The following is a 25,907-nucleotide window of genomic DNA, read 5'->3' as shown; positions in this document are numbered from 1 at the left end:
CAAGAACACATCCTGGGATTTGAACTGTACTTGGCTAGATGTGAATTTTGAATTGGAACAGTACTTTGGCAGTGACTGATGACGTTTCACACAAGTACAGACAAGAACGCATATCGAGAAATGGCTAACTATGAATAAATGAATGAATGAGGCATTTCGGGGTCTCTCCTCATCCACAACCTGGATAATTCAACAGCAGCCACAGAGCAACAGCGCCAACTATAGGTGGAGAGGAGAGATTTGTCTACCTTTCACGGAAGAGGCATTGTTGCTCAACGCAAAGATGAACTACCCGCCTCCTTCAGACTGCGGTGATGTGGTTTCTTCACTGCATGGATCTTCATGTGTATCTTCAGGTGATTTTTAATAGTGAAACTCTTTCCTTACTGATCATACGTGTGTGGCTTCTCTCTGCTGTGTATCCTCTCATGTGTTTTCAGATTTGATGACTGATTGAATCTCTTGTCACAGTGTGAACACTTGTAAGGTTTTTCTCCAGTGTGGATCCTCTCATGTGTTTTCAGACATGATGACTGACTGAATCTCGTCACAGTGTGAACACTTGTAAGGTTTTTCTCCAGTGTGGATCTTCTCATGTGTTTTCAGATGTGTTGACTGACTGAATCTCTTGTCACAGTGTGAACACTTGTAAGGTTTTTCTCCAGAGTGGATCCTCTCATGTGTTTTCAGATGTGCTAACTGACTAAAACTCTTGTCACAGTGTGAACACTTGTAAGGTTTTTCTCCAGAGTGAATTCTCTGGTGCTTTTTTAAATCACTCTCTGTAGTAAAAGTCTTCTCACACTCAAAGCACATGTACTCTCTCACACCAGCGTGTGTTTTCTCATGTGCATGTAAATATTGCAGCTGTGAAAAACTCTTTCCACACACAGAACATGAATGTGGCTTCTCCTTTGTATGAATTTTCAGGTGTTTCTTTAAGGTGGATTCCCCAAGAAATGCTTTGTCACATTGATCACATGTGAACGGTCTCACTCCTGTGTGGATCATCATGTGCTCTTTAAGGCTTGATGATTGACTGAAACTCTTCCCACATTGATCACATGTGTGTGGCTTCTCTCCAGTGTGAACTTTTATGTGTTCCTTAAGATTTCCTCTTTGTTTGAAGCTCTTCCCACATTGATCACATGTGAACGGCTGCTCTCCAGTGTGGATCCTCATGTGTTCTTTAAGGTGTGATGATCGCGTGAATCTCTTCCCACACTGATCACATGTGAATGGCTTCTCTCCAGTATGAACTCTCATGTGAACCTTAAGATATTGTTTGGTTGAGAAACTCTTTCCACACTGAGTGCAGGTGAAAGATTTCTTGGCTCTTTTCTTTAAAAATGTTTCTGCGCTTTCTTCCATCAGGTCTAAAATGAGAGGGGAAAAAAAGTCATTTAATTTTCAGTAGATCAAAATAATTTAAAGAGAGAAATATGAAGCGAAAGGTCATAAAATTTAGACTTGCTGTGATAGACAACTGCTATAAAACATTCAGATAATTTTGATGCAGAGTCCAGAATGAATCAAGTATAACATTTTATTTTGCACAGATAAACGAGGAGAAAAGTTTGGTCAAGGCGTGTCCTGTGCTCTTTCTCTGAGATCTTCTCTCCAGGGGCTGTTTTATTGTTTTATTGCAGGGTGAAATTCTAGTCTTACACAATTTTATATTTAAAACATTAGAGCATGCTTCTGTAGTAAGAACTATTAAATATATTTGATCAAAGACAAAACTATCAATTTTCAATTCACACTTATTTGTATAGCGCTTTTTCACAATACATATTGTTTCAAAGCAGCTTTACAGGAAATGCATGTCAACATTATAATTTAGAATGATCTGTTATCAGAGGAGACTGTGTCAAAATGTGATCTAATGTGATATTAACAGCCATATTTTGACATCAACATTTAGATTGATATTTAATTTATTTTCTTAAAATTGTGTAATTATTAAGGGCCGTTCACAGCAGACTTCTCCTTCCACTGACTTCCTTTCATGCACATGTGAATGAGGGACACCAGAAACACGGTAAAGTGGAGTAGATTGTATATTCTGGAGTGATTATTATTTGTTATTTATGTTTTTAAAAATATATCAAGTCATATCTTGACGGCTGCTGTGTCTGTAGAAAGTTCACATGCTCAAAGTCTAGACTGACTGCATCTTTAAATGTGTTATTATCAGTGTCCTACATGATTCACTCAACCCTGTTACTTCTGACATGATTTTCCTCCTTTCAATACCAGAGGATTTCTTAAAACTGTGACGCCCAGGAAGTGACATCATCTGGGCTCTTTCTACAGCATGATGGGAGGACAAGAAAATGATCTCAATCCATTGTCTCAGCTTTTACACAAAATAATGACTGCATTCATCAACCCTGTTACCAAAGTTACTGTAAGAAGTGATTTTGCTCAAGTTACACTCACAACCCTGTCAGCCATTCTGGAAAGTTCATTTACTTTTGTAAATTTACTTTTGTAAACCATTTAAATTTTGTTTTTACAGTTTATTCCTAAAAATAACAGTGTTGAAAACTGTATTGAAAATGCTTAAATTCTGGTAACACTATTGCAAATTCTGAACCAGATATAAAACAAATGTAAAATATTTGATCTGATGTTGACAATTAATACGAAGGTTTCTCAAACTGAGTATTAAAAATGAACATTATGTATCATTTCATAGTTCAACTGTTTCTCTAAATGTGCAAAAGTTCTTGAATCTTTCTAACATGAATGTTGTTCAGCATCATGAATGAATGAAGAATAAACACCAACCTCTTTGTTCTTCAGTATCTTCAGTGTGTTTCATTCTGCAGGGTTCTGGATCACTCGTGTTCTTTGCAGTTTTCAGCTCTTCCTGATGCTTCAGTGCTCATCTGATGGGGAATATTCCAGCATTTATTGATGAACTGCTGTGGGAGGAGCTTCACTGATGATGTGACTGTTGTGGGAGGAGCTTCACTGATGATGTGACTGCTGTGGGAGGAATTGTAGTGGGCGGAGCTTCACTGACTGAACTGTAGATTGGTTGGAGGAGCTGATCTGCCTAAATAAAAAATAAAAACAGTTACTATGTTTGTTTTTATAGGGTTAAAGTCCAGATATCAAACTGTAGTGTCTGCATCAAATGAAATGTACAAAAGTGATTTTACATAGAAAATTCACTAAATGAAATGTGTCTGTTTAATGTTTCAGATTACTTTTGTGAAAACAAAATGTTTTAATGTGACATCATCATTTGGTGTAACGGATATATTTAATGCAAAAAGGAAATAGTTATTTTAACCTGTATTTAATAAAATATATAGAATAAGAGATCATACTAAATTTCATTATATTTTAAATGATTAAAAACTTCTTGGTGACAAATGAGTGAAAGCTAGTGGTTTGAAGGAAAGTGGTATAAAGATTTATAAAGATTTAAAATGTCAATTAAAGAGTATTTTTGGCTGCACTGTGATCCTTCAATACAGTGTTTGAATGTCAGAAAATTATTCTTGTTCTTAATATGCCTGAAAAGTTTTTTCTTTTTCAATTAATTATTTTTTTTGTGCTATATTAACCCCTTTTTGTATTTCACCCATAAACTAAACGCATTCAGAATTTATATCAGTCTATCGTAAAACAACTGATTATTGTCTTTATTCTGTTTCTCCATTAAAATAATGACAGATATCTAGAAAAGTAGTAAAGAACTGTAAGAAAAACAGTTAAAAGCTCAAAGACAAAAATAATTGTTTATATTTGAGGTCCACAAATCCCCTCAGTCTGCTGACAGCAATGAAATGAGCTTTAAGTGTCAATTTACAGCAGATCTGAAGACATCAACATAATAAATGAGGTGAAAACAGGAACTATTGACATGAAATAAAGAGTGTTTTCAGCAGTTTCTCTGTTAATATTGATGATCCTCAGACTATCAACACTCATTCAACAAGACATTCACATCATTAGCAGATCATCAGAGTGTTTGCTGTTAGAAACCCATTATTGGAGTCCTATAAACTGCTCTAGTGAAAGACAATACTGTTATTTCTCACAACATGACACGGATAAAACACCAATAATACAAAAACAAACACTAATGACACTCATCTTCAACAACCACTGCTGCTAAACATTTTACCATTTTAAAACAAAACATTTAGTTTTAGATAAATTAATTTATTTAATTAATTACACAATATGGCAATTAATTAATCACAATTTAATCCCATGTAAAATTTGTCTGAGAAATTACCTCCAAAAGACCATCTAAGAGACATTACAAAAAGTAGCTTTAAATATTTTATTTGATTCAACGTGAGGGTGAGTAAATTATAATTATTAATATGGAAAAACGATTTATTTATTAAAGTTATACTCTAAAAAAGAATCTAAAACTGCCAGTAGGTGGAAGTAACTGTCTTAATGAGTGAGTTACTGAGTCCTTTCCATTCAGTCGATTCGTTCAAACGGCTGATTCATTCAGAAATGAAGTAAATGGCTCTCTTTATGAGTGCACCACTAAATCATTGATTCACCCGATTGATTCGCTCAAAACGCAGATTCATTCAGAAACAAAACGAAACACTGTTTAATAACAACGTCATACTAAATCAAAAGCAAAACATTTATAATGGTTTTAGATAAATTACCGTTGTAACATATTGTATATGTTATACATATATGAGGTCATGAGGACATCTAGTGGTCATCTGATAGAATGACATCCACAGTCACGTGTGTATGTTTGGTTACTGGGGAGTGGAATAAAGTGATGTGATGGCGCAGCAGCTCATGTTCGTCTGTCTGTCTAAAGAACAGAACATGGTGTCAGAATAAAACTGATATAAACGCAGGAAAAGAGGACGGCACAGTTACAGCCACCACCGCCGTTGATTCTGCAGGGTAACCTCGCGGAAAATTGGAAGAACTGGATACAGAGGTTCGAACTTTTCTCGCTAGCTAGCGGAGTAGCAGAGAAGTCTGAGACGGTGCAGTGGGCTACATTTCTGCACGTGGCGGGGGAAGAGGCCATAAAAGTATGTAATACATTTGAGTTCTCAGAAGAGGAGATAAATAAAATACATGTACTAAAAGACAGGTTTAAAAATTACTGTGAGCCTCGAAAAAACCTACCGTACATCAGACACGTCTTTTTCACGAGATCCCAAGGGCCTGCAGAAACAATCGACATGTACGTCACTGATCTGAAAAGCAAAGCAAAAGACTGTGAGTTTGGTGATCTGCACGATTCATTAATTCGTGATAGGATTGTATGTGGCATAAGAGAGGATCAACTAAAAGGCAGACTTCTAAGAGAAACGGATCTCACATTGGAAAAGGCCATAGACATTTGCAGGGCCAGCGAGATCACGTCGAGTCAGATGAAAGCACTCAATGATGAAGTAAATGTACACAAAGTTGAATCCATAAAGCCAAAGAAAAGAGACACCAAATCAGAGCGTACGTCAGTGATGAGAAAGGAATGCAGCAGATGCGGCAACAAGCACGAGTATAGGAAATGCCCAGCCTATGGGAAAACATGTAAGTCTTGTCAGAAGAAAAATCATTTTGCAAAGATGTGTAATACCAAAGACCTGCAGAGTCAGAGTAAAAGAATGCACGTGATTGAACAAGATGATAACATGTTTATTGGTACAGTAACAGTGGAAAAAGAAGGAAATGTAATGTCCATCAACTCAAGTAAGGAGGATGAACAATGGGTCGAGACAATCCAGATAAACAAGAATGATGTAAAAGTGACACTGGATACAGGAGCTGAATGTAATGTCATGTCAGAAAGAGTGTACAAGTTGCTAAACATAGCAGGGAGACTGCAGAGGTCAAGCTGCAAACTTGTTACATATTCTGGACACAAGATGGCGCCATTGGGCAAGAAAGCACTGAATTGTGTGTACAAAGGACAGAAATACAAAATCTTGTTTGAAATAATGAAGCATGATGCACCTGCCATTCTAGGACGATCTGCATGTCAAAAAATGGGCATGATTAAAAGACTGTATGAAATTGAAAAGAGCCGCAGTGACATTCTCAAGGATTTTGACTATCTATTTGAAGGTTTAGGCTGTTTACCAGGAGAACACCACATACAAATCGATCCAAATATCAGACCAGTTGTACATGTGCCAAGAAGGATACCTGTAGCTCTGCGAGAGAAAGTGGTGGAAGAACTACAAAGAATGGAGCAGATGGGGGTCATCGCAAAGCAAACTGAGCCAACTGAATGGGTCAACAGCATGGTAACTGTAGTTACATCGAAGAAAATGCGCATTTGTATGGATCCTAAAGATCTCAATCTGGCAATAAAAAGAGAGCATTATCCAATGCTGACAGTAGAAGATGTGGTCTCAAGAATGCCGAAGGCAAAGTACTTTTCTGTGCTAGACGCAAATCAAGGGTTTTGGCAGATAAAGCTGGATCATGAAAGTTCAAAGCTTTGCACAATGAACACGCCAATTGGGCGATACTGTTTTCTTAGGTTACCTTTCGGTATATCCTCAGCGTCAGAAGTCTTTCAGAGATCCATTGCACAAATGATAGAAGGACTGGAAGGTGTGGTAAATATCGTCGATGACTTGCTGGTGTGGGGAGACTCCATTCAAGAGCATGATGAAAGGCTAATAAAGCTGCTGGAATGTGCAAGAAAAAACAATTTAAAACTCAACAGGAACAAGTGCAAAATAAGAATGACAGAGATCAAATACATAGGACACATACTGAGTGCTCAAGGAGTTAAGCCAGATGAAGAAAAGATAAGGGCAGTGACTGAAATTCCACCACCACAAAGCAAGCAAGAACTGCAAAGATTTCTTGGAGTAGTGCAATATCTGGCAAAGTTCATTCCCAGTATGTCTGACATAAGTTCACCTTTGAGGAAATTGCTTGAGAAAGAGACAGAGTGGCACTGGGAGGAAGCTCAACAGCAAAGTTTTGAAAAACTGAAATATTTGGTTACTCAAAGTCCTACTTTGAAATTCTTTGATGTGAGCAAACCAGTCACATTGTCTGTAGATTCCAGTTCAGAAGGAATAGGAGCTGTGATTCTGCAAGAAGGAAGGCCAGTGGCTTATGGCTTCGAGAGCTCTGAACGACTGTCAGCGTAGATACGCACAAATTGAAAAGGAGTTGTTAGCCATAGTTTATGGATGTGAGAAATTTCACCAGTATGTGTACGGAAAGGAAATCACGATTGAAAGTGATCACAATCCATTAGAGAGTATATTTAAGAAGCCACTGCATCAGGCTCCTATGAGACTACAAAGAATGCTTCTGCGACTACAGAGATACAATCTGAAGGTGATGTACAAACCTGGTAAGGAACTATACATAGCAGATGCATTAAGTCGTGCTTATCTACATGAACAGAAGGAAAATCTGTTGGAAGAGGATCTAGCAGTGAACTGGATTACGTCACAACTTCCTATTTCAGAACAGAAGCTGTACGCTTTCAAAAAAGCAACAGCAGAGGATGCAGAGATGCAAATGTTAAAAAAGGCAGTGCTGACTGGATGGGCGAAAGAACGATCTATGATGCCAAGATCAATACAGCAATACTGGACATTTCGAGAGGAAATCAGTTATGAAGATGGTCTGTTATTTAAAGCAAATAAGCTCATTGTTCCAAATCAGCTAAGACAGGAGATGATCAACAAAATACATGAGTCACACCTGGGAATTGTCAAATGTAAGGCAAGAGGCAGAGACATTTTGTACTGGCCAGGTATGTCTACACAAATTGAGGATGCAGTATCCAGATGTGTTACCTGCAATGAAAACAGGAACAACAATCAAAAAGAGCCATTGTTCCAACATGAAGTGCCAGGACGACCTTGGGAAAAAATAGGTACAGACATTTTTTACCATGATGGGTCAGCATTTCTGTTATGTGTGGACTACTTTTCAAAGTACATTGAGGTAAAACTACTCAGGGACACGACAAGCTGTGGAGTCATCAGAGAAATGAAATCCATCTTTGCAAGACATGGAATTGCAGATATAGTAGTATCTGACAATGGACCTCAGTATGCAAGTGCTGAGTATCAGTATCTGCATTGCTTACCACGGAGTCAATGTTGCAAGTACATGAGCAACTTAAGCAGAGACAGAAGAAACAGAAGCAGTACTACGACAGGACGGCTAAATACTTACCTGATCTTCAACCTGGAGAAGGAATAAGGATGCAAAAGGGAGATTCATGGAAGCCAGCTGTTGTTCTGGAAAAACATGAACAGCCACGTTCTTTCATAGTAAAGACTCCTGATGGAAAGCTGTTCAGACGAAATCGCAGACATTTAAGAAAAACAAGAGAAACAGACTTTTCAACATTTGAGAAAAGCGTTGACATGGATACTGATAATCAGCAGTCGGTTGATGCATCACAGAGCAATGCACTTGACAATAAGGACATTTCAAATGAAAGTAATGGTAATGAAAGCGTAGAGAAAGTGCAAGCTTACCGTACAAGGTCTGGAAGAATTGTAAAAATACCTGAAAAATACAAAGACTGAGAGTTAATACCATGTAAGTGCATTGTTGGATGTGTAATAAGTTAAAATGCAATAGTTTGGGTATTAATGCATTTGTGAAAATGTGTTTAATAATTTGTAGTTATGCTGAAAGTGTGGTTAAATCAAACTCAAATGTTGTGTTTAAAAGTTTGTGCAAAAGTTCTATGCATCAGTACAAAGGAACATACTTAAGAAGGGGGATGTAACATATTGTATATGTTATACATATATGAGGTCATGAGGACATCTAGTGGTCATCTGATAGAATGACATCCACAGTCACGTGTGTATGTTTGGTTACTGGGGAGTGGAATAAAGTGATGTGATGGCGCAGCAGCTCATGTTCGTCTGTCTGTCTAAAGAACAGAACAATCGTATTAACAAAAAATAAAAACATGTTCCAGAAAGTGACAAAGTAGTTCCTGATGCAATAATATCCATACAACAAATGAAAGCTTTACAAAAATTGCAAATAGTTAAAGTAGAAATCTAAAATCTCAGAGTTTTTCTCTAAGTGAGATCTTTCCAGCAGGATTTGTGAGTCTGAGACGGGGAGAGTTTTCAGTTTCTGCACATAAAACTGTTACATGTTAAAGATCTAATTACTTTATTACAGTGAATCTTATCATAAAATCAAACCATGTTTCATAGTTATAGTTAATTCATAGTTATTTAGCAACAGTGGTTGATGAAGATGAGTGTCATTAGTGTTTGTTTTTGTATTGTGGTTTTTTATCCATGTCATGTTGTGAGAAATAACAGTATTGTCTTTAATTAAAGCAGTTTATAGGATGTTCTCATATATCGTGACTCCAATAATCAGTTTCTAACAGCAAACACTCTGATGATCTGCTAATGATCGAGAATGTGTTGTTGAATGAGTGTTGATAGTCTGAGGATCATCAATATGAACAGAGAAACTGCTGAAAACACTCATTTATTTTTTGTCATTTATTTCATGTCAATAGTTCCTGTTTTCACCTCATTTATTATGCTGATGTCTTCAGATCTGCTGTAAATTGACACTTAAAGCTCATTTCATTGCTGTCAGCAGACTGAGGGGATTTGATGACTACAAATATCTACATTTAAATCTGTCTTTATGTGTAGAACTGTTTTCCTTACCATTATCCATATTTGGAATAATTTTGTTACATTACATTGTTATCATTTAATTCAAAAACAAACCCCATAACTGATATATTTTTTTATTTTGGCAGATCAGCTCCTCCCACACTGGGATTCATCATCAATGAAGCTCCTCCCACAACAGTAACATCATAAGTGAAGCCCCTCCCATATCAATTCACCAATAAATGCTGGAATGTTCCCATCAGATGACCATCAGAGCATCAGGAAGAGCTGAAACCAGTAAAGACTGAGTTTATTAAAGAGGACAGTGAGAACATGAGTGATCCAGAACCCTGCAGAATGAAACACACTGAAGATACTGAAGAACAAAGAGGTTGGTGTTTATTCTTCATTCATTCATGATGAATAACATTCATGTTAGAAAGATTCAACTACACATTTAGATATGCAGTTAATCTAATATTCAACAAAAGGTCAGTAAAGTGAGATTTGAAAAATGTTCATATTGATTGTCAACATCAGGTCAAAATACAGATTATTTTACATTTATTTTATATCTGGTTCAAAATTTGCAACAATGTAACCAAAATTTTAGACATGTTTCAAAATAAAAAAAATAGTAATATCAGTAAACACCAAATTGTATCAAGTAAATTCACCTTCCAGAATGGCTGACAGGGTTTTAAGCTTGACTTAAACAAAAGCTGATTTATAGTTATTGATAAAGTTGTATTTTTCATAAAATGTAGAAGTTATTCATAGTTATATAGATTATTCTTCTTACAGTAACTTTGGTAACAGGGTTGACGAATGTGATCAACACTACAGTTTGTTTAAAAACTGAGACGATGGATTGAGATTATTGTCTTGTCCTCCCATCATGCTGTAGAAAGAGCCCAGATGATGTCACTTCCTAGGCGTCACAGTTTTAAGATGAGAAAAATTCATAACAGGGTTGAGGGTAGAAATTCACTTGAGTTTGTTTTCAGTGTCCCACATTCACATGTGTGGAAGTCTGTGAAAGAAAAAGTGTGACCAACCATTAATAACTAAATAGTTTTTGCAAAATTAATATCAATCTAAAAGTTGGTGTCGATATGTCAATAATTGTGTCATTCATCAAAATATTGAATAGTTCTCACTGATTTGTCTATAATGTTTTAAATATAATAACTGTTTCAGGGACATAATAAATATATAAAAAGGCATTAAAGTGATCAGAATATTTCATAGCAGTAGTTTATTTCAGTACATGAAGGTTCACTTTTATGTTCTTTCACTTCATAATCCTCATTTTGAATTACTTTAATATACTGAAAATTAACTATTTTTGTAATTTCAGAGCTGACGGAAGAGAGCGAGGAGAGTGAAGAACTGAGTGAAGTGGAGGAGAAACATCATGACAAACCTGAAGAAAAGCCTTTGAGTCACTCAAAGACTAAAAAGACATTTCTAATGAAAAGAGACAAGAAATTGTTCACCTGCACTCAGTGTGGAAAGAGTTTCTCAACCAAACAACATCTTAAGATTCACATGAGAGTTCATACTGGAGAGAAACCATTCACATGTGATCAGTGTGGGAAGAGCTTCAAACAAAAAGGACATCTTAAAGAACGCATGAAAGTTCATACAGGAGAGAAGCCACACACATGTCATCAATGTGGGAAGAGTTACAGTCAATCATCATGCCTTAAAGAACACATGAGGATCCACACAGGAGAGAGACCGTTCACATGTGATCAATGTGGGAAGAGTTTCACATCAAAACAAAGTCTTAAGATTCACAGTGGAGTTCATACTGGAGAGAATCCGTTCGCATGTAATGAATGCGGCAAAACGTTTCTCTGGGCATCAGCCATGAAAAGACACCTGAAAGTTCATACAAAGGAGAAGCCACATTCATGTTCTGTGTGTGGAAAGAGTTTTTCACAGCTTGATTTTCGAAAATACATTTTGGTCCAAAAATATCAAAAACTACGACTTTATTCAGCATTGTATTCTCTTCCAGAATCCTTTCCATTGAATCGATTCCATTGAATCCTTTCATCTGTCGGCATTGGTAATGCACTTTTACGTCGTTGTTTTTGGCGATTAGGTCATCTGCGACATGCACACTTACGCACCATTTAAAAAAAAATATAGCAATACCAAAATACAAACAATGTAGAATAGCTTGAATACAGCGTGCGTCTCCCTCAGACTGTAAATGAAACTCTGGCGCACCAGATAACACGTCAGTAGCATCACTGCAGAGTCGTGAACCCGGATGAACAACAGACCCGGAAGAGAATTCAATGCTGAATAAAGTTGTAGTTTTTGTTATTTTTGGACCAAAATGTATTTTCGATGCTTCAAAAACTTCTAACTAACCCACTGATGTCACATGGACTACTTTGATGATGTTTTTTATTATCTTTCTGGACATGCACAGTCTACTGTACAAACACTTTCAATGGAGGGACAGAAAGCTCTCTGACTAAAATATCTTAAACTGTGTTCCGAAGATGAAAGGAGGTCTTACGGGTTTGGAACGAGGGTGAGTCATTAATAACATAATTTTCATTTTTGGGTGAACTAACCCTTTAAGGTCATGCCACAGCATCTCAATAGGATTGAGGTCAGGACTTTGACTAGGCCACTCCAAAGTCTTAATTTTGTTTTTCTTTAGCCATTCAGAGGTGGACTTGCTTATGTGTTTTAGATCATTGTTCTGCTGCAGAACCCAAGTTCACTTCAGCTTGAGGTCACGAACAGATGGCTGGAGATTGTCCTGCAGGATTTTTTGGTAGACAGCAGAATTCATGGTTCCATTTATCACAGCAAGTCTTCCAGGCCCTGAAGCAGCAAAACAGCCCCAGACCATCATACTGTTACGGTGCTGTATGCAATAGAGATGAGGCAGATATGGGTATGGGTATTTACCCAATGATGGGTATTTTAATGATACAACACAGAGCCGAAGCATAAACGCACATTACAACATTAAGAACAGACAAGGAGTGAAGGGAGTGAGTGCCATATAAAGGGAGTGCTAACAATAGAGTCCAGGTGCAGGTGATCCGTGATGATGGGGAGATGACGAGGGAAGTGAGTGCAGGTGTGGAGAACAGGAGGATCTTGGGATATGGAGTCCAGGGAAACAAGGGATCCGTAACAGTACCTCCCCCTCCCGGTAGGCGCGTCCTGGAGACCTCAAACCGGAGCAGGGGGAGGAGTAGACTGGAGTGGAGGTCTCCAGGGCAGGTCCAAGAGCCATGGCGGGTCAGGAGCCGTGGGCGGCCATGGCGGGTCAGGAGCCGTGGGCGGCCATGGCGGGTCAGGGGCCGTGGGCTGCCGAGAAGCCATGGAGTCCAGGCAACGCTGAAGGTCCGTTGGACCATGGCGACACCGGCGGCTCCGCCGACCGAGGTGTAGGCAGGGCTCCAGAAGGCCGCAGCGGAGGCAGGACGACAGACAACAAAGGGAGAACAGGAGGGAGTGAAGAAGCCAACAGAACTGAGGGACAGAGGGACGGAGTGAATACGGAGGAGTGAAGTCCTGAGGTGAGGGCAGGCTGATGGACAACCAATGTTTGACCGGAGGAAGGATGGAGACTGGTGAAGCTGGTGGACTGATGGGCCATGGTGGAGACGAGGGAGGTTGGAGCCAAGGTGGAGGTAATGGGACCGAGGTGGAGTACTGGATGAAGGGGCTAGAGGTGGAGGTGACATGTAGAGACAAATGAGAGGAGGTGGGAGAGGGAGGCAGGGAGGGAAAACAGTCTTTGAGCTGGAGACTTTTATAATAAAGTTCATAATAGGAGCGGCTGGAGCTGAGGGCTCGGCGGCGGCGGCTGGAGCTGAGGGCTCGGCGGCGGCGGCTGGAGCTGAGGGCTCGGCGAGGGTGCATGGGGATACTGGCTCGGCGGTGGAGACTGGCGCTGCTTGCTCGGCGGCGGAGACTGGCGCTGCTTGCTCGGCGGCTGGAACAGAGGGCCAATCCATACCCTCGAATACAATTAAAATTCCCGTAGGAACGTGAGCGGGCTCTGGAAAGACTGGAGCGGGCTCTGGAGAGACTGGAGCTGGCTCTGGAGAGACTGGAGCGGCAGGCTCAGAGAGGGCTGGAGCAGCTTGCTTCCTCCTCCTCCGCTTTCTGGACCCAGTAGAGGAGTGTTGGTCCAGCATGGGGCAGGCAGGGAGTTCACTGGAGGGGTATGAGGAGGAGGATGGAGCTTGGCAGACTGGCCAGGCTGCCCGTGTTTTTGGGAGGACTGGACGAGAGGAACACTTAACATCCTGAACCTCTTGGATAAAGAATTTGGAGCAATTTAAATACAAAACTAAATTTATAGCATCAGCTAAGGAAACATAATCGTCAGGTTCAGAAAAGCGGATGGTGTCCTCGTCCAGTCCATCCAAAAACAGGGCGATCAAATGAGCATCTGACCAATCTGTCAAATAAGCCAACTCAACAAACTCCTCCACATACCTCTCCAGTGAACGACCCACCTGGAAGAGGCTGACGAGCCGGTCAGCCGCTGATGTCGGTGTGAGAGGCTGTGGGGGAGCTGGAGCCACAGGAATCAGGAACAATCCCATCTTTTGGTTTGTGGATATCCAGCGGTATAGGTCTGTTCTTCTGTTACGGTGCTGTATGCAATAGAGATGAGGCAGATACGGAAATCCACAATGATGGGTATTTTAATGATACAACACAGAGCCGAAGCATAAACGCACATTACAACATTAAGAACAGACAAGGAGTGAAGGGAGTGAGTGCCATATAAAGGGAGTGCTAACAATAGAGTCCAGGTGCAGGTGATCCGTGATGATGGGGAGATGACGAGGGAAGTGAGTGCAGGTGTGGAGAACAGGAGGATCTTGGGATATGGAGTCCAGGGAAACAAGGGATCCGTAACACATACTACCACCACCATATTATACTTGTTGGTGTTGTGGCAAAAAATCAACTCCGACTCTACTGAATAAGAGACAAACACGTCCAATTGTCTTTAAAGCTTTTATTTCTTGCAAGAAAGGTCAGACAGGTCGTACAGAAACACAAGTAGCTGCAGAGTGTAAGACAAAGAACGAAAGCTTCCCCTCACTTTTATATCTCTAATCTCCAAGGCTGAAGCCTCTATCCTTTAACCATATTTGGAACATCTCTTAGTGGCTGTAACTTTCCACATATGTGACCAGTCACGGAAAGTAGGGACACAAGTCGGTTCTGGGGCATTTTGAGTTATTCACAGATTCTGACAGTGCAGTCTCCAAGCTTTCCAACGATGTGTGACACATGGAAATCTGATAATATTTGGAGAAGTTGTGGCCATTTGAAGGTGCCTACTCAAGACAGCTCTATAGGGAGAAAAACGCCTCTAAAGTTGCAGTTATCACCTGTTCTCACCTGCTGGGAGTGACAATAGGGCTCATTTACATCTCATTTAGATAAGCCATACCCCCTGTAAAGCTGCATGGACCGCATACTATTAATAATAAAGGTTAATGTGCATTGTAAATGTCAGTAATTTATCTTTTTTGACTTTTATAAAAATGATTTAGAGACGATGATTTTGTGACGTTTTTGTCAAAACTCTATTTGAACTTGTGCATTGTAGATAACATGTTGCAAGACACTCCTTTAAAATCTGCCCATAATTTTTAATGTTATTATTTTAATGTTTATGTAAAGAAAAAGTACATATTGATGCTAATTTTATTTTTTATTTGCTGGTTTTCCACATAAAACTTGGTTAATTGACTTTTTGAACAGGATTCTGTGATAACCGTGATCATTTTGGTCACTATAATCATGAAATGAAATGTTCTCACCTGAGAAGCCTGTTAAAGAAGAATAGGCAATCCAGGAAATAACTGGACTAACAGAGACCAGAGATCGCTAACTATGGCTATTCAAAACACTTTTCAAGACAATAAAATCATTATTGAGACGATGAATGCATGTATTGACTGAATTTGCGTCTGAATAGCGCTGGCTCCGTGGGCGTGGCCGCATTAGCGGATAATGAGCTGAATCACGGACTTCTGACATGGCTCTCTTTTCATACAGATTACATAAACACAGAAGGTTTGTTTTCGATTTGACTTACACGTTTTAAAACTTGACATTTCAACGTTTTTTCAGACATAAGTATAATTTTTTTATGATTAGTATTCACTAAGTTACAGTTCATTTTCTGAGAACTATCAGATTGGACTTCGTTCAGAGGGAGAGGAGAAATCACGCATCATGTTAGTTTTCTTTATTTTTCAAAAAGCACAACATTTTGTTTTTACTCTGAGTGTACACAAATAAAAGAAGACATTCTATAGTTTCAATATATTACTTATGTCTCTTTGACAAAAAATGACGGAGTATTTTAAGTCTGTTTTGCTGCAATGTGAAAAAAAATCCTGCAAAATGCGCCGGCGCGTTACCCGACTACAGAGAGGTAATGTCTTATTATGCCGCTTTCATCGTCGCTCAGATCGTCTTCAGAATCAGTGAGCGCTTGTTCATAAGCATCCGGCTTGTCGAAGAAGTACTTCAAAACATTTTCGGTGTAACGGCCACGGTTCTTCATTGAATTTTGATATCAGCTAGAGCCGGCCAGAGTGCTGCATAGTAAGTAGCCACGCTTCCCAGTATGGAAATACACACAGACAATGACACGGCCCTACTGCGTGTTAGAATCTCTGAAAAACAAGCCGATTTCAACCTCAAAATGTACGCTTTTAAATATACCAATACTGCTATCTCAAACACGGAAAGGTTTCTTAATGATCTCAACTAACAGATTCTGCAAAAAAACGAAAATCACCAATTTTGAAAAAAATGCTTCTTTCTCATTTTGCTCAAGAGTTGTGCTGCCGACTTGTGTCCCTGGTTTTCGTGACGGGTCACATATTGTTAGCACAGACATGTTTTTAACATACATCTTGCATGTCCCCATACCATATCTTGCTCTTTCTATTTCTAACATATGTTAACACTATGTTAAACATTACCACTTAAGCCAACATCATATCATGTTCCACAACAATTCCCTCTTCTTATCATTCATTGATAACTAATGATTACTTCTACTTCATTTCACATCACACTCTTAAGTTTGTGAAGAAAGTTAGAAAATGCTTAAGGCTTTTTCTGTGGGGTAGACTCTGTATATTAGCAAGCTAAATAGGATAGATAAAGAATGGGCTTTACCATGAAGTCAAATACCTCGGTTACATTTTACTATAACATTCTTTGAGGATTAACCACTAATCATCCATATTCATCTTAAAGTATCTTATACAGTAAATTTAAGTTCTTACGTCACATATATGCTCTTCATTTCTTATCTTCATACAAACAACAAATTCAGATACATCACCCAATCATAGAAATCCTTCATTTTACAGACATATAGCATGCAAATTTAGGTTCTATAACATCTTATCACAACAGATCCATTTTGTAGCCCACGATGTGTCATTGTCCAGCCTCAGTGGTGATTTGGAATTCCTTGAGCTGGTTTCACCTGTACACAAACTTTAGACAGGATAGAAAACATTTCTTTGCAATAGTTCAACATGTCATGTTCACACAATTCTGTTGATGCTACTCGTTGTTTAGCCCCTTCTATTCCAGAAATAGGTTCTTCCAACCTAATTTAAAATTTTCAGGCATATTTTCAGCCATACATTCGTTAGTTACCATCCCCCTTTTTGATGCATTGTTCATCATCAATTGATCATAGTGGTTGGAGACATGTTTCTCTAAACAACATTTGCCATCAACACTAAACTAAAATCCATCTTTAATTCTGCAACCAGATTTTCTCCAGCTTTCTCTGTCTCTGAACATGCTCTGTAAGGAGTAAGAAAAATCAAGGTTATTTCCAGATAACAGATGACACACAATCTCCTGTGTCTGCTCCAGAACTTCCTAAAGAAACAGAAACTTTTTTATTAGTTTGGGCACAAACAGAAATTCAAACCACAGCACCCCAAAGATCATCTACTACCCCAACCTAACAATGGGCACCTGCGTAGATCTTGTCTGATCGCGCTCTGACAACGGCAGTGATGTCTAGCACTCATTAAAGTATATGCGCGAGACGTCACTGCAGTTGTCAGAGCGCGATCAGACATCACGAATCGAGTGATGAACACAGTTGGACATAGTGGTGTATTAGAGGTAAAAAATGATATAAATACTGTTCAGTTTCTCGCACAAACTGATCGTTTCGTGTCTTAAGACATCAATGTGTTGTCACGAGCCGCAGGGTTTTATTTGGATTTGTCTGTCATGTTTTATTTACTCTAATAGTCCAAGTTCCCGCTGACTCGCATTATACTACTGACAGACGGCAGTGGTTGGAGTTAAAAATCATCATTTGTGTTCTACTGAAGAAACAAAGTCACCTACATCTTGGATGCGCTAGGGGTACGCAGATAAACATCAAATTTTCATTTTTGGGTGAACTATCCCTTTAACTTTCTCTTGAATCTGCAAAATCAGTCTTCATCTTTAACACCACCATTGCCTTGGAATTATCCTCTGCCATGTCTAGTGACCTGCAGGAGTAAAAACTATGATAGAGACACATTAGTTCAAAATCACACAGCCTCATGAATTCAGGGATTCGTAGTACTGTTGAATCTAAAACTTCTATACAGTTCTTGCCAATAGGGCAACCAACATCATGTTACTAAATTTTACTCTGGTCTCCACAGAAATTACGGACAATCACCTCATGGTCTCAGTCGGCTCTTGAAAGGTCATTCCCATCAGCTCTATATCAATAATCTCCTTTTCCTCAGGGTCTTGTCCCCTGGCATAGTTGTGGACTTGTCACAATGAAACAAGCCCTCTCAGGAACGCGGTTTCTGGTGAGTGGTATAGAGGAGCATTTTTGGGTCAGACTGTTGTCCTTCTCACAGGTCATTCCCCTTCATGATGCTGCTGCCCTCACAGACATCCTGCTCAACTCTCATACCCATCTCACATAAACACCTCCCTCCAGGGTAGATGCCCAGTGGCGGCGGCAACCCCTGCCTTAGGTTGTCCTCGTGTGGCCAAAGAGGATCTTACCCGTCATTGAGAAATCACCTCGTACACACTGGTACCCGCTCTTTCCCATTCCAGATCTTTGACAGTTTTCTTCAACAGAATCAGGTGTTTTCTGGAGCTTAGGGAAGTTGCATTCAAGAGCCACCAGAGCCATTGGACTGCCTAATAGTGTTAAAACATGGAGACAGGTTAATAACAGCAATATTTAATCACTGAAATCATTAGACTGTGCATTCTCTCAGCAGCAACATATCAGTGCTGAGAATATACTTGGTGAATTTAATTCTCACAGCTGTCCATTCAGTGTAATGTTCTGCCACATCTGTAACTGGAGCCATCAGCCCTGCACATGGTGGTGACAAAGATCAGACAAAAAAAGTTACTGGTCATAGAAGAAATTCATCAGAATAGTCACTTCTGTCCTTCAAGGTCTATATTGCTAATTTGAAGACCTCTTTACACTATGGAGTTTTCCTTTAACAAATTTAACAGTTAATTTCCCTCTTCATGGCAGTAATTTCTTTCAACATCTCTGTGTCATGATTTTCAGCTGAGACACTGTGCTTCACTATAAATGGCTTGTTATCACTTATGACACAAGCTCAGATAGCAGCATTTAGCTGACTTTGAATGAGAGAGACTCTGAGGATTTCAGGAATGGTACACTGCCTTTCATAACTTTTAATATCAAACTTTGTCTGCTGTCTTTTGACTCTGGCCCAGCTTAAGACTTTTCCAGAAATGACATTAATTTCCAAATAAACAACTATGTTTATATTTGTCTTTTACTCACACATCATGGAAATTAGAGGTTACAAATTTCCAGTCAGGTTGAGTCTTTGTTACAACTGGCAGCCTCATTTTTCCTGCCATTTAACTTTTGACCATCAAAACCAAACATTTAGACATTAAAGGTCCAAAATCATTTTAGTCATTTTACATTGTTATAGCGATGCGCTAATCACATAAAAACATACTTGAGACTGTTCAACCTTTTTTTTTTCTCAAAGTGAAACATTCTTTCAGAATTTTCATTTTCATATTCATAACATTAATTTTTTCTCCTGCTATATTTCCCTTCATCATAGCCACTTATCTCACTATCAAATAGTTAGTCTGCAGATGCAAAAAATATTTATCAGTATGTTTTCTACTGTTTTGCAGAACCACAATATTATTTTAGCCATATTTCTACTACTAAGTTGCACCGACAGCATTATAGCTGCTTTCTCCTTCAACTGTGCAAAAGGCACCAATTTCGTGTTATTGATTAAATGATATTATATCTTGTCTGCCTGTCTGTTTCCTGTCTACGATCCTGTGCCGCCTGTCCTGACCTTTGCTTTGTACACTGACCTGTGATTGATATCTGCCAGCCCTGACCCTCTGCTTGTTCCTGACTACGATTCTGCCTGTTCCTTGCTGTACCTGTTTGCTGTTATCTGACCCCTGCCTGTATGACCACGCTCACCTTTTAATAACGCTGCATTTGGATCTTACCTTGAGTCCCGCTCTGTTACAGTAAGTTACATTCTATCCTCCTTCCCTACATGCCAATTCTTTCTGCATTCACCTTCTTTTCCTTCTGTCTGCTTCCTCTAGCCTACAATCTATTGTCTGCTTACATTTCACACAAACACAACATCCCCAAATCGCAGTTCTCTTCAACTCATTCCCTTACGACCTTAAGTCTTATGACCACTCAACGTTCCCTCTTCTGGAAAATCATAATACTTAACTAACTTTTCTATATCTTACATGCATCTTTGGCCAATCAATTTTCTCATTTGATAAAACACTGCTACATCATATTTTACAACACCCCCTATCACTTCACTTTTTGCAAACTTGCTCTGGGATTCCCCATTTCGGTTCTCCCGACTCTCGTGGATTTACTTTTCGATGCGCACCTAATAATCTGGTGGACGTCTCCTCCAGATCCAACTTTTATCCCAAAATTGGATGGGCTGAGCCTCAATGCTCAGACTACTACAGACTCGAGCGCTTAGACTGTCACGCCTTCACAAATTTATAAACTACAGCACCCCGGCTGTAGCTGGGCTCAATCCCAAAATTTGTTTCAGTGTGACTCAGTCCAGACTTATCATAAATCTCTCCCTATGGAAACTTAATCATAAATCTTACTGCCCACACGGTCAGTTTTAGGAACTTCTTGATCGCACTGCTTCTTTTTTACGATGTTTATAAATATGTCATACCACCTGGCACAATCTGCCTCCCGGGTTCAATTCCCACAGATTGCTCCAGCTCGCATGATACAGCTCAAAATTTCTCCCCTAGAAATTTTCTGCAGCAGCCGACCTCAATTCCCAAACCCCCCCGACCACGACCACAGAGTCAGCCAGAGCAGTTAAAATGGTTCGTCCCGGTTCCTAATTACTTATTTACCAAATCATAAATTCTCCTTTTTCACTTTTTCTATTCAAAACTTATTTTACCCACATAAACTCATTTTTAAATCACTTAAATCAATTTTTTCCTGTTTCCTAATCTTCCAAATTTGACCAAATCACACTTACTCTTAATTCCCCATAAAATTTAAATGTATCTCTTACCAGAGAGTCGTGTAGCCACCTGGGTTCGTATTCTGATTCCAGTGGTGTCCCCCTCTGGATTCCAGTGGTGTCCCCCTCTGGACCCTGGCGGTCGGCCCCTCATCCCTTAATCTATTCGGGGTAGGGCTGAGACTACTATTAAGTAGTCTTACAGCACCCCGGCTGTAGCTGGGCTCAATCCCAAAATTTGTTTCAGTGTGACTCAGTCCAGACTTATCATAAATCTCCCCCTATGGAAACGCTCTTACTGCCACACGGTCAGTTTTAGGAACTTCTTGATCGCACTGCTTCTTTTTTACGATGTTTATAAATATGTCATACCACCTGGCACAATCTGCCTCCCGGGTTCAATTCCCACAGATTGCTCCAGCTCGCATGATACAGCTCAAAATTTCTCCCCTAGAAATTTTCTGCAGCAGCCGACCTCAATTCCCAAACCCCCCGACCACGACCACAGAGTCAGCCAGAGCAGTTAAAATGGTTCGTCCCGGTTCCTAATTACTTACTTACCAAATCATAAATTCTCCTTTTTTCACTTTTTCTATTCAAAACTTATTTTACCCACATAAACTCATTTTTAAATCTCTTAAATCAATTTTTTCCTGTTTCCTAATCTTCCAAATTTTACCAAATCACACTTACTCTTAATTCCCCATAAAATTTAAATTTATCTCTTACCAGAGAGTCGTGTAGCCACCTGGGTTCGTTTTCTGATTCCAGTGGTGTCCCCCTCTGGACCCTGGCGGTCGGCCCCTCATCCCTTAATCTATTCGGGGTAGGGCTGAGACTACTATTAAGTCCAGGATGATCAGTCACCGTCCGCTCTCGGGTCCAAAAGGCACATCCAAGGAATCCTACCTTCTGACACCAAATTGTTGTGGCAAAAAAATCAACCCTGACTACTGCATAAGAGACAAACACGTCCAATTGTCTTTAAAAGTTTTATTTCTTGCAAGAAAGGTCAGACAGGTTATACAGAAACACAAGTAGCTGCAGAGTGTAAGACCAAGAACGAAAGCTTCCCCTCACTTTTATATCTCTAACCTCCAAGGCTGAAGCCTCTGTCCTTTTACCATATTTGGAACATCTCTTATACACTCTTACACTTTCCACACATTGTTAGCACAGACATGTTTTTAACATACATCTTGCATGTCCCCATACCATATCTTGCTCTTTCTATTTCTAACATCTATGTTAACACTATGTTAACCATTACCACTTAAGCCAACATCATACCATGTTCCATAAGCTTCATATTTCACAAGAATACAGGTAAAAAGCATATGAAAAATTTAAATTTCCACAACAAGGACCAACAACAAGTTAATATTGTCTGTTGTAGGTTGTTTTATTGTTATGTTGTCAATGACAATAATAGAAACATGGCAGTTTGTTCAAGTGTAAGTCGCTAGTTTGTCACAATGACCTTAAGGGAAGAATCCATACTGTCTGTTTTAACAGTGATTTGATCGTTCTGTTGTAGTTTCAGAAGAAGATTCAGATTTTCCAAGCAACCACCAAACTGTCCTGCCGCTTATCGTGTCTGTAAGGAAACTACTTTGTTTCTCAGCACATAAAGATGAACTACTTATTGTGATTGCAGACTGTGGTGATGTGGTTTCTCCACTGCATGGATCTTCATGTGTATCTTCAGCTGATTTTAAAAAGAGAAACTCTTTCCAGATTGATCACACATGTGCGGCTTCTCTCTGCTGTGGATCTTCTCATGTGTTTTCAGATGTGATGACTGCTTGAATCTCTTGTCACAGTGTGAACACGTGTAAGGTTTTTCTCCAGTGTGGATCCTCTCATGTGTTTTCAGATGTGATGAATCACTGAATCTCTTGTCACAGTGTGAACACTTGTAAGGTTTTTCTCCAGTGTGGATCCTCTCATGTGCTTTCAGATTTGATGACATATTGAATCTCTTGTCACACTGTGAACACTTGAAAGGTTTTTCTCCAGTGTGAATTCTCTGGTGCAGTTTTAATTGTTTTGCTGAAATAAAAGTCTTCTCACACTCAAAGCACATGTACTCTCTCACACCAGTGTGTAGTTTTCTCATGTTGATATAAATAATACAGCTGTGAAAAACTCTTTCCACACACAGAACATGAATGTGGCTTCTCCTTTGTATGAACTGTCAGATGTTTCTTCAGGTTTGATGCCCAGAGAAATGTTTTGTCACAGTGATCACATGTGAACTGCTTCTCTCCGGTGTGAACTCCACTGTGAATCTCAAGACTTCGTTTTGTTGTGAAACTCTTCCCACATTGATCACATGTGTGTGGCTTCTCTCCTGTATGAACTCTCATGTGTTCCTTAAGATGTCCTTTTTGTGTGAAGCTCTTCCCACACTGATCACATGTGAATGGCTTCTCTCCTGTATGAACTCTCATGTGAATTTCAAGATATTGTTTGGTTGATAAACTCTTTCCACACTGAGTGCAGGTTGGAGATTTCTTGGCTCTTCTTTTCTTTAAAAATGTCTTTTTAGTCTTTGAGCGGCTCAAAGGGTTTTCAATAGGTTTTTCATGATGTTTCTCCTCCACTTCACTCAGTTCTTTACTCTCCTCCTTCACTTCCATCAGCTCTGAAATTACAAAAAAAGTTCAATTTCAGTATATTAAATTCAAAATGAGGATTATGAAGTGAAAGAACATAAAAGTGAACCTTCGTGTACTGAAGTAGACAACTGCTATGAAATATACTGATCACTTTGATGCCTTTTATATATTTATATTTAAAACATTATAGACAAATCACCATGTTTCTGTAGTGAGAACTATTAAATATTTTGATGAATGACACAATTATTGCCATATTTTGACACCAACTTTTAGATTGATATTTATTTTACTAAAACTGATTAATTATTAAGGGTTGGTCACAGTTTTTCTTTCACAGACTTCCACACATGTGAATGTGGGACACTGAAAACAAACTCAAGTGAATTTCGACCCTCAACCCTGTTATGAATTTTCCTCATCTTAAAACTGTGATGCCCAGGAAGTGACATCATCTGGGCTCTTTCTACAGCATGATAGGAGGACAAGAAAATAATCTCAATCCATCATCTCTGTTTTTACATAAACTGTTACCAAAGTTACTGTAAGGCTGTGTGTCCAACAAAGCGTTTTTAGCCAGCTGAAAACGCTAGGTGCTCTGCTTAAAACGCCCGTCTGTGAGCGCTTGAGAATGCTTCTGCAGCGCAGTGTTTTTTTCCGTTGAGACGCTTTGTTGCTATGATACGGAATATCCGCGGCACTGTTACTTATAACTGATTTTGCAGGTAATTTGTTTCAGACTAAAAATGTTCACACAATGTGGAATTACTTGCTATGTATGTTCGGAGAGCAGCAATATTAATTTCTCCATTTTGTTCCGTTCTCTGCTTGTTGGTGATGTTGTACAGCAAGAGTGTGACAGTTGGTCGGAGTTGTATTTGTCCCGCCCTTCCTCCACTCTGATTGGACGGCTGGCTAAAAAGTGACAGTGATGAGCGCAGCATTTTACTCAAAGTCGAACATTCTTCAACTCGAGGCGACCAGTAAAAAACGGCGAGCTCTCAGTGCTTGAGCGTGAAAAAGACGCTTCAGCGCCTCGTTACGCTCCTGGCGTTTAAAAAACTTGCTGTTCCCATTGAAAACAATTGAAAAAGTACGCTAGTCGCTGGAAAAAAACGCTTAGGTGGACACACGGCCTAAGAAGAATAATCTCTATAACTACGAATAACTTCTACATTTTATGAAAAATACAACTTTATCAATAACTATAAATCAGCTTTTGCTTAAGTCAAGCTTAAAACCCTGTCAGCCATTCTGGAAAGTGAATTTACTTGATACAATTTGGTGTTTACTGATGTTAATATTTTTCTATTTTGGTTACATTGTTGCAAATTTTGAACCAGATATAAAATAAATGTAAAATAATCTGTATTTTGACCTGATGTTGATAATCAATATGAACATTTTTCAAATCTCACTTTACTGACCATTTGTTGAATATTAGATTAACTGCCTATCTAAATGTGTAGTTAAATCTTTCTAACATGAATGTTGTCATTAAAAGTTCAGTATGTATTTGATAGTTTATCTAAATGTGCAAGAACATGAATGTTGTTCAGCATCATGAAAGAATGAAGAATAAACACCAACCTCTTTGTTCTTCAGTATCTTCAGTGTGTTTCATTCTGCAGGGTTCTGGATCACTCATGTTCTCTCTGTCCTCTTTAATAAACTCAGTCTTTACTGGTTTCAGCTCTTCCTGATGCTCTGATGCTCATCTGATGGGATTATTCCAGCATTTATTTACGCATTCCAGTGGGAGGAGCTTCACTGATGATGAATCCCAGTGTGGGAGGAGCTGATCTGCCAAAAAAAAAATATCAGTTATGGGGTTTGTTTTTATATATCAAGAAAATGCAATTACCCTGCCTCCTTGTTAAGGTTTTGGATGTCTGTTGCTACACATTTGGCCAATGTATTAAATATTAGGCATTGCTTATAATATTATTGTTATTTATATTTGTTTGTTTCTAAGAAATGTATTGTACTGTATGGCCAGAGATGTACAGTTATTGCTATGTGTGTGTGCCTGTTTATGAGGAGCAGAGCTGGACTGCAGCACACAGAAGTGTGTGTGGTTCTATGTGTGTGTGCTC

General features: G+C 39.1%; 1 long non-coding RNA gene and 1 pseudogene across 1 annotated transcript; both read right to left on the bottom strand.

Annotated features, from left to right (window-relative positions):
• Nucleotides 1-579: 579 nt before the first annotated feature.
• On the bottom strand, nucleotides 580-25,600 carry LOC125253285 (annotated as a pseudogene).
• Nucleotides 4,666-9,217, bottom strand: LOC125253294. The gene is made up of 3 exons (XR_007181403.1): nucleotides 8,720-9,217; nucleotides 8,481-8,511; nucleotides 4,666-5,210 (listed from the first exon to the last, which is right to left on the bottom strand). It is a non-coding gene; the product is annotated as an uncharacterized LOC125253294 (long non-coding RNA).
• Nucleotides 25,601-25,907: the final 307 nt, after the last annotated feature.

This window comes from Megalobrama amblycephala, linkage group LG18, assembly GCF_018812025.1.
Source record: "Megalobrama amblycephala isolate DHTTF-2021 linkage group LG18, ASM1881202v1, whole genome shotgun sequence".
Taxonomy (NCBI): Eukaryota; Metazoa; Chordata; class Actinopteri; order Cypriniformes; family Xenocyprididae; genus Megalobrama; species Megalobrama amblycephala.
The sequence above is the reverse complement of the archived record's forward strand: the minus strand, read 5'-3'. Positions and strand labels throughout refer to the sequence as shown.